Source organism: Aedes aegypti, chromosome 2 (genome assembly GCF_002204515.2).
Source record: "Aedes aegypti strain LVP_AGWG chromosome 2, AaegL5.0 Primary Assembly, whole genome shotgun sequence".
Taxonomy (NCBI): Eukaryota; Metazoa; Arthropoda; class Insecta; order Diptera; family Culicidae; genus Aedes; species Aedes aegypti.
In genome coordinates, this window is record NC_035108.1 from 259,673,828 (window position 1) to 259,685,789 (window position 11,962).

Here is an 11,962-nt window from a genome sequence, read left to right on the forward strand (position 1 = left end):
ACTGTGCAGTAGAAACTACTATTTTATGGGGTTAACTTAAATCAAAATCTTAAGCAATGATTGTAGTTTTATTTTTACAATGAATTGATATAGTTTTTTACCATCAAATTGATTGTAGAAATCATGTAAACATGTTTTAGTAGAAATACAAATTGACTTATACAATCAATTTAATGTAAAAACTGCGTACAGTGGGGATTCGCTAGTTGGAGCCTGGGAGGGAGGCACCGATACTACACACGAAATATAGAACAATTTCTGTTTGAACTGCAAGATAACTCCAGCTTGCCAACAACAATCAAGGCAGGCTTGGGGAAAATCGCTAGTTTTGTTTTGTTGTGTACTTTCGATTTTTCCTGACAAACATGGAAAAAGGGCCACAGTTTTCTATGCACTAAATATTCATTTTTATTTGAAAAAGTAAAAGGATGCGTTTTTCAATGCTTTATATTCAATCCGATTGAAAGGTGCTCACGTGACATTACTTGCATTGTGTGCATGAATTGATTTTCATTCGATTTTTGTCACTTTTGATGAAATGCGAAAATGTGTTTTAATCAGTTACGCGCTTTTTCCATGTTAGTCCAATGTTTGATATCTGGGCTCACAGTGACAGTTCGTGACAGCGGAATCCCGGCTCACTATGACGTACAGAAATTTTGTATTGGTTTCTCCCTCCCAGGTTGGAGCCACGCTTCATGAAATGACTTGATTGTTGGTTGAAAAAAAAAAACAATTCAAAAGTACTCGAATGTCAAGAGACTTTAACGTATGAGCACCATCGCATCAAGGTCTCCATGTGCATGTTGTACATGTGCGCAGTGCCATATCGTGCTGTTGGCCAGGTTGGAACCCGCCAAGGGCGCCTGGCTACAAATTACGTGACGCACCCGGGAAAGTTTTGGAGATGCATATTTAGTAAGGGCGTTTCTGAAGTTAGGCATAAACAAAATTTGACAAAATACTAAATGGGAAGAATAAACGTGATGGATTTAAACTTTTCTAGAATGATTTTAACAAAATGTTTTGGAAGCATCTCAGAAGATGTTGAATGATTATTCAATAGAAAATTCCTGAGATACAAACATATAAAAAAAATCATTCAACAGTTTCGAATATCATGGCAAATTTTGTAGGTTATGGCCTTCAGTCTATTATGCTCAAAAACGGATTTTAAGTTTTCATCCGACGGTTTTATGACGGGGAAAAGTGATGGTTTAAATTGGTCACTTTTCTTTCCAATAATATTCATCTTATGTGGCCGTAGGATCAAAGGAGCAGGACAACAACTCAACAATACAGGCACAGACAAACAGACGTAACACTTAGAAAAAATGTCGATCAAAATCATAGTGACGAGGACATGTACGCCCAATGCTAAAATCGGTGTGTTTGGCCGATAGGCCAACAGATGGCGGTAGTGTGCAAACGTAAAACACGAACAAAAACGATGCGAGCGCTGCGGGTGGTGAATCGGCCACCTACCATATTTTTAAACCGACCGTTAAAAAGGTGGTCGATGGCCAATGATGAGAGTGTGACGTCTGTTTGTCTGTGATACGGGTGTCGCAGGTTCGAGACGCAAAATGAGGAATTTCATCATCATAAAACGAGGATCAAAATGTGGCATTTACAAGTCCTCAAAAGGATGAAAACTACCAAAATAAATATGTCTGATACGGAGAAGTACTATCTGTATCATTTTATTACATGTTTTGCATACTTTCCGCATACAAATCTAAGGGTCGATGGGTAAACGTGGTTTATGACTTAAGCGAAGGTGAAAAAATCGACCCTTAGATTTGTAGCTGCAAAACGTTTGCGTTACAGCTGTATTAACGCTAATCGTTCTATTTTTGACAGCTTTCATTTTTTTCTGTTTCGCTGCTTCAATTCAACTGTTATACAGCACAAAGCAAATAATCTTGGCTTATAGCGCTAAAATCCCTCTGATGGCATCATAGTTTTTCACTATGGTATTTTACAGGTCTTGTTGTGACTTCTTATCGGGAGCATAAATTTATACTCCTGTTGAAATTTCCACGCACACTCATGTGTTTGTTGTTGTTTTTTAGCAACAACAATTTTAGCCAGGGGGCCGTTATGATGGCCATATTTTGTTGCCTCTTATCGAACGCAACCAGCGCTCACCAATAGCACAGACAAACAGACGTAACACTTAGAACAAACGTCGATCAAAATCATAGTCACGAGGACATGTACGCCCAATGCTAAAATCGGTGTGTTTGGCCGATAGGCCAACAGATGGCGGTAGTGTGCAAACGTCAAACACGAACAAAAACGATGCGAGCGCTGCGGGTGGTGAATCGGCCACCTACCATATTTTTGAACCGACCGTTAAAAAGGTGGTCGATGGCCAATGCTGAGAGTGTGACGTCTGTTTGTCTTTGGTATGCTGTTCCGCTCAAGAAAAGTAAAAATTCCTGCCCAAGAAATGGTCAAGAAATTTCCTACAGTGAGCTCCATTTGAATTGATATTTCTTTTCAACTGCGTACTGCGATCAAAGAAAAATGCATTTCTTGAGCATTACTTGCAAGAAATTTCCCACGCATCGAGATAGGGGATCAAATTTCTTGACCAAATCCTTCCGCAGAATTTTTTACTTTTCTTGAGCGGAACAGCATACTTAGCTTTACTCTTTTCACCGAAATTATTCAAAATGCTACGTGCGTAAGCTGGGACCCCTCCCTCCCTCTCGTCACATATCGTCATAAATTCGTGAAGACCACCCTCCCCCTTAAAATGCTACGTTAATGTTACCAGATGTGTTCCGGAAAAAATCCGGGACGCTTGTCAGATCTCACTCCAAATGAAGCGGTGCCTATATTTGATGTGCGATTTACATTCATATTCAATCTAAGACATGTACTATATACTAAGTTAACACTTCAGTCGTCGCGCTGTTGTATTTTGTACAACACTGCTGAAAAAACCTCGCTTTTCTTTAACAACAGCAGCGCGGTGGTTCTGACGGTGGCAAACCGCGCGACGACTGGAAGGTTAATTGAAGTAAAAAGCACAGACAAACAGACGTAACACTGATGAAATTTCCATCGGCCACTCATTTAACGACCATTTAAAATTCGCTATGTTACAAATCTGACAACCAGAGAAGCGCGCATCGTTTTTCTTCGCGTTTGACGTTTCACACTACCGCCACAGACAAACAGACGTAACACTTAGAACAAATCTCGATCAGAATTATAGTCATGAGGGCATGTACGCCCAATGCTAAAATTGATGTGTTTGGCCGATGAGCTAACAGATGGCGGTAGTGTTTAAACGTCAAACGCGAACAAAAATGATGCAAGCGCTGCGGGTGGTGGATTGGCCATCTACCATATTTTTGAATCGACCGTTAAAAAGGTGGTCGATGGACAATGATGAGAGTGTGACGTCTGTTTGTCTGTGCTACCGCCATCTGCCAGTCTTGTTGCACGAAACACATTTTCGTGCAACATGCTCACCAGATGATGATAGTGTAAACTGGGCGATGGATTTTAAAGAAATTTGTTCTAAGTGTTACGTCTGTTTGTCTGTGTAAAAAGTATACACACTATAATTTCAAGTTGAAAATTGCTCTGTCCCGGATAATCCGGGACGTCTGGTCACTTTATGCTACGTCATTTATGGACGACCCCTTACATTTCTTTTCAACTGGGTACTGCGATCAAAGAAAACTGATATTCTTCAGCATTTCTGGAAAGGCGATTAGTTTTACCCAGGTTTTACTTTTCTGTTCAACAAGCCAGGTCAACTAGGGCCATTCCCGGTCAACCAGTCAGTGATTTTCGATTCCGATCGATATAAGATTCGTTTTGAAACGTTGGCGATCGTCATCGCTAGACATAGATCTATAAAGAAACTGTAACATTGGTTGATCGGGTTGAACAACACGCAAACAAATTTTGTTGTATAATCTACCGAATCCATGGTAGAATTAAAAACTGCACCAACGATTTTCAACCGACTACAAAAATCTGTTAAGTTTACTATAATCTGGTGAAAATCACTGAGCAGTGCAGTAAATTTGACAATGTCCATAGTAGCATCCACTACAAAGCATTGTATTTCAATCCGTGACACCCACCGTACAACACAGTGTGGTCAAAAGTATGATGCTAAACTTCTTAAATCAAGAATGTTTCTAGTCAAAAATACTACAACTCTGGTTAAATCAACAGAAGAAATTTTCTTGTGTAGTGATGTTGACTATGTTTTGGTAGAGTTAACAGATCAATGTAGTCGGTTGAAAATCGTTGGTGCAGTTCTTAATTTTACCATGGATTCAATAGTTTCTACCTGGGAGGGAGGCACCGATACTACACACGAAAAATGAAACAAAACTTTTCCAAATTGCAAGATAACTCCAGCTCCCTAACGACAATCAAGGCAGGCTTAGGGAAAATCGCTAGTTTTCATTTGATGTGCACTTTTGATCTTTCTGGACAAACATGGGAAAAGGGCCATAGTTTTCTATGTTTTTAATTTTAATTTTTATTTGTAAAGAGTAAAACGATGCGTGTTTCAATACTTACGCTCTATCAAAATAAAAGATGCTATCGTGACATTGCTTTTGGACTTGCAGGAATTGAATTTCAACCGATTGTTGTTAACTTGGATAAAATGCAAAAATATGTTTTGATAAATTACGCGCTTTTTCATGTTTGTCCACTCTTTAAGATCCGGGCTCACAGTGATAGTTCGTGACAGCAGAAATCTCGGCTCACCTTGACGTACAGAAATTAGCTGTGTTCAACGAGCTGCTCGAACTTGGTTGCAACCACTTGCGAGTCAGCTTTTGGTGTTCATTGAGCCACTCCAACCTACTTCGAGTCGCTCGGGTTTGTGTTCATTGAGCCGAGTCCAACCAACTCCAAGTCGCTCGAAACAGGTTGGAAGCTAGAGTCCGAGCTAGTTCAACCAGCTCGCAGTAGCTCGTGTTTTTGACGTTTAAAAACGTAAACATTGAGAAAAAAGCAAAATTCCAAAGCGATACGGATTGTTAAGTGCGCGAATTTTTTTTTCACATGGAATTCCGGTAAATTAGTAAAAAGAGTAAAAAGAGCGTTCATTGAGAAAGCAGCTTGGAGTTGCTCGAAGTAGCTTTGACAGTTATTTGTTGACAAAAAATACGAGCTAGTACAACCAACCCCGAGCAAGTTCGATCAAAGTCATTGAACACAGCTATTTTGTATCGGTTTCTCCAATAGAGGTAATAAACTATAGAGGAAGAATGTCGCTGGCGTCGCTGCAGTAACATCTTTTGCTGGCGGAGATAGGCGGGGCTATAAATGTCAACGCGAAATAGTATGCAGTTTGACACTTATGTACCCGACATGTTTCTGAGCGAGAACAAAGGGAACAGCAGCGACATTCGTCCTCTATAGTTTTCTATCTCTATTGTTTCTCCCTCCCAAGTTTCTACACTCAGAAATATTACAAAACTCCTAAAGTTTAAATCTTAAACATATTTGTCATACCCGACGTTCACGCACAGCTTAGTTTTCGATTTATACTATGTTGTCATAATAAGTTAAACTATGTTCGATTTGTACGAGGGTATTTTAGCCCAGTGTGGATTGTGTTGATGTTTTTATCGCTCGCCATGTCAGATCCGTTCGATCGGTTTTGTTGCTTCAGTTTTGGGAATTTGAAATTGAGGAAATTTCGTAGTTAAAATGTGTCTTAATATTATCAGGTAAGCAATATTGTAATAAGATCGTTCATTTCACCAAAATGAAGTTAACAAACTGTTCTCTTTGGATACAAAGGCTGGGCTGAAGTGGAATGACGATGCTGCCGCAGCAGCTGCTTTGGGTTCCCAGCCAGCATCATTGGTGAATGTGTGGTCAAAACGAGTTCACGGTAGGAAAAGACTTCCACTGCTGCTTCGAGTGCCGAACCAAAACACGCGGACCGAGCTGGAGGCTGAATTCTACCAGAACCGGCCGGTTGGAATTGATGCCGTTGACGGGAGAATCATTCAAAACAAGCATGTACATAAGCAACAGAAGGGAAAAATGGAAAAACTACAACCTGCTGGACTAAACGGAACTGGTGGCGATGGGAACCGGTTCGACATCCAAGCTGACGGTTGCTGCAACTGTGGACGACATATTTTGTCGGTCGGAGGAGACGTTTATCGGCAAGAATAGAATGGTTTGGAAGCGGAGGAAGCACCAATTCGGGGAGTAAAACAGTTCTGCGCCGACTTCCGGCATGGCGTTGGCCAAGAATCGCGATCCGAGCAAAGAAGTTTGCTATGATTTGTCCAAGGTCAGTCGGATCTGAACGTGCGCTCGTTGAATGCTAGCTTGCTAATTGTTAATCACATTATTTTTTCAAACAAATAAATATTTTTATATTTTTGTATTTTTCGTTGGGACATTTTAAATGCTGCCTGTAATAATTGTGTTTGATAAAAAAAAACTTTTTAAAATTAAGGTTTTGATTTAAAAAAATCATTCCTTAGCCAGCATATACCCTACTTTTGTGTTTTGTTGGAACTTAACTAGTAGGGTGCAGATCCACTTGGGCACTTCCATGATTCACTTTGGCATGGAGGGTTGTTCTCGACCGAATTGTCTGAAACTTTGCAGTAAGAAGAGCTACAGTACGTCGCATATTGAGGCCGAAGTAGCTTTCAAAAAAAAAACCCACTGCCGAATAGAATCAAAAGGGCCAAGAACAAGATCGGGCTCCCTAATATATGTTTTTATCAAAATATTCGATGTGGAGAATTCAAGTACAATCCAAAATGTTCCACAAGAATTTTGTTTAAAATTTTATTCGGCTTTGCTAGATTTGCTTTGACAAAATGTTAAAATCGACCACAACTGAAATTGGATTTTTTGTTTCTTTTCAAATTTCATAAACCTAAGTTCATAAGTTTATAAATATTTTTATAATAGGAAAAAGAAAACTCCTAAGAAATTGCAAGAAGAATTCTGAAGGGAGTTCCAAAGAAAATTCCAAAGATAATACCAAAGCAATTTTCAAAGGGAATTCCAAAGGAAATTCCGAGAAAAAAAAATCGAAGAAAATTCCAAGCAATTCAGTTAGAAATTCTAAAAGAAATCCTCAAACGGAATTCTGAAGAAAAACTCGAAACGAAATACCAAACGAATTCCCGAACGAAAATCCAAAGCAATTTTCGGAAGGAAAGCAAGTAAATTTCGAATGAAATTCCAGAGGAAAATTTAAAAGAAAATTCAGAAGTCAATTTCAAGGGAAATTTCAAAGGAAAGTCCGAAAAAAATTTAAAAGAAATTAAGAAGAAAATTCTTATTTCTCCCTTCAATGGAAATTCCTAAAGGAATTCTGAAAAAAAAACTGAAAAGAATTCCAAAGGAAATTCCTATGTTATTTTCAAAGGAAATTTCGAAGGAAACTCCTCATGAAAAATACGAAGGAGATTCCAAACGAAATTCCTATGTTAATTCCGCAGGAAATTCTGAAGAAAATTCCAGAAGGAAATTTCAAAGGAAATTCCGAAAACAAAATTCCTAAGGGAAATTCATTGGAAATTCCAAAGGAAATTTCAATAGGAATTCTAAAGGAAATTCTGATGAAAATTCCAGGGGAAATTTCAAAGGAAATTCCAGGAGCAATTCCATAGGAAATTCAGGAGGAATCTCAAAAAACATTCGAAAAATTATTTAAAGGCCATTTCGAAGAAAATTCCTAAGTGAATTTCAATGGAAATTCTGAAGAAAATTCCGAAGAAATTACAAATAGAATTCTGAAAGGAATTCCGAAGAAAATTCCGAAGATAATATCAAAGCAAATTTCGAAGAAAATTGCGAAGAAATTTTCGAATGTAATTCCAAGGAATTCAGATGGAAATTCTAAAAGAAATCCTCAAACGAAATTCCGAAGAAAAATTCGAAGAAAATTCCGAACGAAATTCCAAAACAAATTTCCGAATGAAATTTCAAACTAAATTCCTATGTTCATTTCAAAGGAAATTTCGAATGAAATTCCAGAGGAAATTTCAAAGGAAATTGAGAAGTTAAATTCAAAGGAAATTCCGAAATAAAATCCAAAAAAAATCAATGGAAAATCCAAGAGAAAATTTCAATGGAAATTCTAAATGGAATTCAAGAAGAAATTCCGAAGAAAATTCCAAGGGAAATTGTGAAGTAAATTCCAGGGGAAACTGCAGAAGGAAGTTCAGAAGGTAATTTCAAAGAAAACTCCGAACGAAATCTCAAACAAAATTCCGAAAAATAATTTAAAGGCAATTCCGAAGAAAATTTCAATGGAAATTATAAAGGGGATTCCGAAGAAATTTCAAAAGGAATTCCGAAGGAAATTCTGCAGAGAATTCCAAAGACAATTCTAAAGTTAATTCCGGAGCAAATTCCAAAGAGAATTCCTAAGGAAATTTCATTGGAAAATCCAAAAGAAAATATGAATGGAAATTCTAAAGGGAATTCAAGAAGAAATTCCGAAGAAAATTCCAAGGGAAATTGTGAAGTTAATTCCAGGGGAAACTGCAGAAGGAAGTTCAGAAGGTAATTTTAAAGAAAACTCCGAACGAAATCTCAAACAAAATTCCGAAAAATAATTTAAAGGCAATTCCAAAGCAAATTTCAATGGAAATTATAAAGGGGATTCCGAAGAAATTTCAAAAGGAATTCCGAAGAAAATTTGAGAAGAAATTCCGAAGGAAATTGCAGGGGAAACTGCAGAAGGAAATTCGAAAGGAAGTTCAGAAGGTAATCTCAAAGAAAATTCCGAAATATAATTTAAAGGCCATTCCGAAGAAAATTTCAATGGAAATTCGTAAGAAATTACAAAAACTGCAGAAGGAAATTCAAAAAGAAGTTCAGAAGGTAATCTCAAAGAAAATTCCGAAATATAATTTAAAGGCCATTCCGAAGAAATTTCCAAAGAAAATTCCGAATGAAATACCAAAGCAAATTTCGAAGGAATTTCCTAAGAAATATTCGAAGGTAATTCCCAGAATTATCGATGGAAATTTTTAAAGAAATCCTAAAACAAAATTCCGAAGAAAAATCCGAAGGTAATTCCACATAAAATTCCGAACGAAATTTCAAAGGAAATTTCGTACGAAATCCTAGAGGAAATTCTAAATGGAATTCCAAAGGAAATTCCAAAGTAAATACCAAAGCTAATTTCGAAGAAAACTTCAAAGGAAAATCGGAAGGAATTACTAAAGGAGTTTCAATGGAAATTCCTGAGGAAATTTCAAAGGAAATTCCGGAAAAAGGTAGAAAATTCCAAGAAAAATCCGAAAGAGATTCCGAATTAAATGCCTACGTTAATTTCAAAGGAAATTCCAAAAAAAAATCCAGAGGAAAATTTCAAATTCCAAAAATAACGAAACGAAAAAAACACTAAATGATTTCCTGAAAAACTGAGAACATCCTTGAGAAATTTCTGACATTTTGTTTTGGGGATATATTGAAAAAATTCCTGATCCTGATTCCTGAATCTACTAAGGCGGCATCCACAAATTACGTAACGCTCTAGGGGGAGGGAGGAGTATGCTCAAGCGTTACGGTTCATACAAAAATTTGAAATTTTTCATACAAAAAGCGTTACGGAGGGGAGGGAGGGGGTCAACAATTTCAAATTTTAGCGTTACGTAATAAATGGATGCTGCCTAAGTAATTTCTGGGAAAAATTCAGATTGTTTTTTTTTGTGGGTATCTTGAACAAAATTCTTAGAGGAAGTCCGTAAAAAAAATACTATATGAACTCCTAAAGAAAATGTGTTGGAAAAAATACTTGAATTCATTTATATAATGTTCAGAAATTAACAAAATCATGAAACAATTCCTAGATTAATTCTTTAAAGCAGTCTTAGGAGTAATATCAGGGGTACTTCCTAAAGTTAATTTTAACGACAATATTGACTAAAATTCTAACGAAATCTCAAGCGAAAAATTCATTATGATTTTCTATGAAAACCGTTGAGCCATCTCTGTAAAATGTTAGTAGTTTCTGAAAAAAAATGAAATTAACTCTTAAAAAAAAATTCCAAAAGAAACTGTTGAAAAAATTTCTGAATGAATTCCTGAATAACTTAGAACTTCCTTGAGAAATTTCTGACAAATTAATAAAGTTAATTTTAACGAAATTTTTGGCTGAAATTCTGTAGAGATCTCAAGCGAAAAATGTACTACGATTTTCTATGATGATCTCAACGGAAAACCGTTGAGACATCTCTATAAATGCAAAAAATATAAAATAAATTTTTGAACAAAAAAATTACAAAAAAAAAAACAAAATGAAATGATTACTGAATGAATTTATGAAAAACTTTATGGAGAAATTTTTAACAATTTTTTTGGGGGATAAACTGAAAAAATCCTGATGCAATCTCTTAAGTAATTTCTGGGAAAAATTCAAATAGATTTTTTTTGGTATCTTAAACAAAATTCTTGGAGGAAGTCCTTAAAAATTCACTAACGGGTACCCCCTGTTGGTTTGACTAGAAGCACGGTTCTAGGGTGACTAGATGTTCAAATTAAAAAAGAACCCCGATGGTTTGCATGAGGTACCGTTCAAATTAGCGGAGTTATATCGGAGTAGTCAACGAGACTGTAGGAGCAAGTCCGGCAAAAATCGCTATATGAACTCCTGAAGAAAATGTTCGGAGTAATATCTGAAGAAATTTTGGAAGAGTACCTTTATTTATATCTAATGGAATACCTAAAGAAAATCATGAAAAATTCTTGTCGTGATTCACGACAAATTTCCAAAAATTGTTAGAAATATCATTAGAGAAATGTCTTATCGGATTACTTAAAATAACAACCTTTAGAAAACTCTTCAGCTCCTACTTGATTATAATTTCTTGATTTTTGTTTAACCTATTTTTAGTTACTGTTGTATTTTTAGTCTCTTCTAGGGTCCTGTCCGGTCTCTGTTAGATACTTTTTTTTTCAGAAACAGGATCTCTCAAGATCCTATTTTTAAGACACTCAATCGCTACCAGCCCTGGGTCTTCCAATTCTTCAACAGGTTCCTCCAGGTAACAAGTTGGCCGGCATCGTGAGCACCAACTCCGATCGAAGGGTTCATCAACGACACTGGACGGGGCACAACGACACTGGGCGGCAACGACAAGCGGTAGAAGTGCAGAAACAGCAACAAAATGCTGCGCTTTAGAAGGGAATGTTGACTTCTGCGATGAACGCAAATGGAAGATTAAGCTGCGGAACTGCAGAAACTGCCTCCGTCCGCCCGGGTTTGATCCGCGCCAGTATGCTCTCGCATGTGGGTCAAATTAATCTAACGGGAAGCAGAACTCCCAGCCACCAGGAGAACACCAACTTCAATTCAAACAAAATCAACATCAGGCCGGGCGATTCCGAATGGTTTTTCACACCGGATACCTGAGGGACCACTGGGAGACAATCAAGCGCTGTGCGAAAAGACATCAGCCACTTGCACGGTGGTCAGCGCTGGAGGATCTTCATGCGGAGAATATTCCTGGCCTGGCGAGCTTGTGTGGGTGCTGTTTGACCAATTGTAGCATTGAATAATGTAATCATCATTAATAAATAAAGATGTTTTAGGGTAAATTTAGTATTGTCCTAATTTGTAATAAATGAAAAAAATCCATTTTATAGCACGGGCGAAGTTAATCTCATTAATCTAGACACTGATGATTGCAACCTAATCTTCGCGTCGATTTCATCAAAGTTATACTAGACCCGTTTTGTAGGGAGGTAAACGAGGCCTAGACCCAACCAGGTGGATAGTGAATTAGAATGGCATTTAAACTATTTAGTTTTGATTTTTCTCAGAGTGTACAATAAAATTCATTTCAGTGAAGGCTACTGTTAATTCAAATTGACCGTTTGCAAAACATCAAGAAAATAAAATCATTAGTATTTTCTATCAAGCTATTCACTCATTTTATACGAGTCGAAATTTTCGACCAGCTTGCGCGAGCTGTCA

General features: G+C 37.1%; 1 long non-coding RNA gene across 2 annotated transcripts; it reads left to right on the plus strand.

Annotated features, from left to right (window-relative positions):
- The first annotated feature begins 5,469 nt into the window (after positions 1 to 5,469).
- LOC110676552 lies at positions 5,470 to 11,587 on the plus strand. 2 transcript variants are annotated; one of them, XR_002500504.1, is made up of 3 exons: positions 5,479 to 5,723; positions 5,797 to 6,301; positions 11,021 to 11,587. It is a non-coding gene; the product is annotated as an uncharacterized LOC110676552 (long non-coding RNA). The 2 variants fall into 2 exon arrangements; XR_002500503.1 differs by lacking the exon at positions 11,021 to 11,587 and having other exon boundaries at positions 5,470 to 5,723; positions 5,797 to 6,402.
- Positions 11,588 to 11,962: the final 375 nt, after the last annotated feature.